Below are 3,359 nucleotides of genomic sequence, written 5' to 3' on the forward strand. Positions count from 1 at the left end.
ACTAACTACAACTATAAACAGTAGAACAAGGAGAGCTAGGGACGTGGAGGACAGCTATGCCGCGCTCCACAGTTCCAACGACCGACACGGCGGTAAGAAGGAACTGAGGAGCGGGTGGGCCGGCAGGGGTATATATCAGGCGCCATGGCAGCGCCACTCTAGGGGGCGACCTGCCGGCCCACTGGAGTTGCTAGGGTAAAAAAGTTTCTGACGAACGTGCACGCACGGCGCGCACACCTAACTGGAATGGATATGAGCAATCACTCGAAGAAGAACACTACTTTATAGTGCATAATGCTGAGGAATGAAAAAGTATGACATGTCCAAACTGTCTTCATTTCATACCACCTGCCTCAGAAGAATCCTCTGTATCTTTGGCCCAATCTCAAACCAAGATCTATTGACACAATGCAGCCAAAAGGATCTGAGCACCATCATTGCCCAGGGTCACCAGAGGATTCAGGGGGCCTGGGGTCTTCAGCAGCGGGAGGCCCCCACTTTGGTGGTAATTCAGCAGCGGAGGGGTCCTTCTGGTCCGGGACCCGCTGCCAAAGTGCCCCGAAGACCTGCGGCAGGAGTCCCCCGCTGCCGAAGTGGGACCCATCACCAAAGTGCCAGGTCTTCGGCAGTAATTCAGCGGTGGGGGGTCCTTCCGCCCTGGAGCGGATGGACCCCCCGCTGCCTAATTGCCAACGATGACCTGGAGTGGAAGAAGAGTTTTCTGGGGCCCCTGAAGTGAGTGAAGGATCCCGCTCCAGGGGCCCTGAAAAACTCTTGTGTGGGCCCCTGTGGGGCCTAGAGCCTGGGGCAAATTGCCCCACTTGCCCCCCCCAGGCAGCCCTGTCATTGCCAGGAGGCATTGGAGATGGATCGGTCATGTGCTTTGGATGGAAACTGATTCCATCACCAGAGTAGCAATAAGATGGACACCTGAAGGCAAGCGAAAACGAGGGCACCTGAAAACAATGAAGAGCTGTGGAAGCCGAGCTGAAAAACTTGGGGCAGAGCTGGGGAACCATTGAAAGACTTGCCGGAAACAGATAGGAGTAGAGGAGCTTCATCACTGCCCTAAACACCAGAGGTGTAATCGGAACATCATGATGATGAGTCACTGACCCAAAGATCTTTCAATCTAATCTAAAGGGTATTAGTACATCACAATACTCTGTATGTAAATACTCCATGTAGGAATGTACCCCTCTCCATACAGTCCACACTGTCACTTTCTCTCCTTTTGTAATGTACTCTCCTGATCTGGAAATACTACTAAATAAGCAATTTCATAAAAGCAGAAAGATACACTTGCCCCCAATAATTTGGCAGTAGGTTCTATTCAACTTTTGGTTCTATCCAAATCTTTCCAAAGAACAAGCTCCCAAACTCAAAATGGGCTAGGTTCTTAATTTCAAATAAGGTATTGCTCAATGTGTGTAAAGATGGCAAACTCAGGTGAAACGGGAGAAAACCTGAAATCTATAATCAGGCCGGATTGTACCTCCACTGAAGTCAAAGAGAGTTTTGCCATTGTCTTCAAAAATAGCCCCTCAAATCCTCAGTCAGGCAAAATTCTTGTTGAAGTTAGTTGGAGTTTTAGCTAAGAAATTACTTGGTAAAATCTGAGGCTCAATATCTTGGGTTTTAAGTGGAACTCCCCTTTGTGTTCAAAAGTCTATGGCACAATGTGGCCCTAAGTAATGACTTCATGATTTGACCCAATATGTATTAACTAATTCTGTCTAAATCTCTAGGGTCTCCCCATTTCACACCAAAGTATTTAACAGCAACTTTAAGAAGTTCTCATACAGGCCTTATGTAAAAGCCATTCAAGTAAACAGAAAGATGCCTAGTCCTATTGTCTTGGAAATGGAGTTGATTTAGGTCATATAAATTATTGCCTGGGAGGAGGATGGCTGGGACCCACGTAGGGGAAAGCTGCACAGGGGAGGGAGCCCAGATGATGGTCTGGAAAGACAGTTTGTGTCTGTGTATAAAGGTTCCACTACTGGTGAGGAGATCTGGTTACTATGGCCTGCAATTGTAGCATACCTCCAGAAGTTCCCACTCATGCCACTGAGAGCTTTTGAATTCTCAGCACTTTTGAAAATCAGTCCACTTGTTTAGATGCCTAAATATGAATTTAGAGCAGTGGTCACCAACCAGTCGATCCTAGAGAATCTCCCAGTTGATCGCAGTCTCCAGCGGTGCAGTAGGACTAAGGCAGGCTTCCTGCTTGCCCTGGTCCCACGCCACTCCCAGAAGCAGCCAGCATGCCCCTGCAGCCCCAGGGCGGGGGCAGGGGTCTCCGTGCACTGCTCCTGCCTGCAAACGCCTCCCCCCACGGTCCCCATTGGCCAGAAACAGGGAACTGTGACTGTGGGAGCTGGGGGGGGGCAGTGCCTGCAGAGAGGGGCAGCATGCAGAGCCACATGCCCCTCGCATCCCCCAGGAGCCACAGGAGTGTGTTGGTCCCTTCTGGAAGCAGCGTGGGGCTGGGGCAGGCAGGGAGTCTGCCTTAGCTTCGCTGCACTGCCAACCGGGAGCTGCCCAAGATAAGTGCTGCCTGATGAGAGGCTGCACCCCAACCTCCAGCTCAGAGCCCCCTCCAGGAGCCAGCACCCCATACCCTCTCCTGCACCCCAACCCCCTGCCGAGCCCTGACTCCCCTCTCAGAGCCAGCATCCTGTAGCCCAAGGGTTCTCAAACTGGGTGGCAGGATGCCTCAGGGGTTCACAAGGTTACTACATGGGGGATCGTGAGCTGTCAGCCTCCACTCCAAACCCTGCTTTGCCTCCAGAATTTATAATGCTGTTAAATATATTTAAAAAAGTGTTTTTAATTTATAAGGGAGGATCGCACTCAAAGGCTTGCTGGGTGAAAGGGGTCACCAGTACAAAAGTTTGAGAACCACTGCTGTAGCCCGTCCTGTACCCCAACCCCCTGTCCCAGCCCTGACCCCCCTCCCAGAGGCAGCACCCCAACACTGCCCCAGGCCAGAGCCCCCTCCTGCACCCAAACTCCCTCCCAGAGCTTACACTCCTCAAGCCCTTCTTCGCTCCCCAACCCCCTGCCCCAGGCTCAGCCTGGAGCTCCCTCCCACACGGCATACCCCTTAGCCCCAGCCCAGAGCCTGCACCCCCTCCTGAACCCCAACCCCCTACCCCAGCCCAGTGAAAGTGAGTGAGGTTGGGGGAGAGTGAGCGATGGAGAAAGCGGGGGAATGGAGTGAGTGGAGCAGGGCAGGGCTTTGGGGAAGGGGTGGGGCAGATCCTGGGTTGTCCTTAAATTCAAAAAGTGATCTTGAGCGTAAAAAGGTTGAAGACCACTGATTAGGCACCCAGTTTTGAAAATCTTGGCCAGTA

The sequence above is a fragment of the Gopherus flavomarginatus genome, chromosome 1, assembly GCF_025201925.1.
Source record: "Gopherus flavomarginatus isolate rGopFla2 chromosome 1, rGopFla2.mat.asm, whole genome shotgun sequence".
NCBI classification, from domain to species: Eukaryota; Metazoa; Chordata; order Testudines; family Testudinidae; genus Gopherus; species Gopherus flavomarginatus.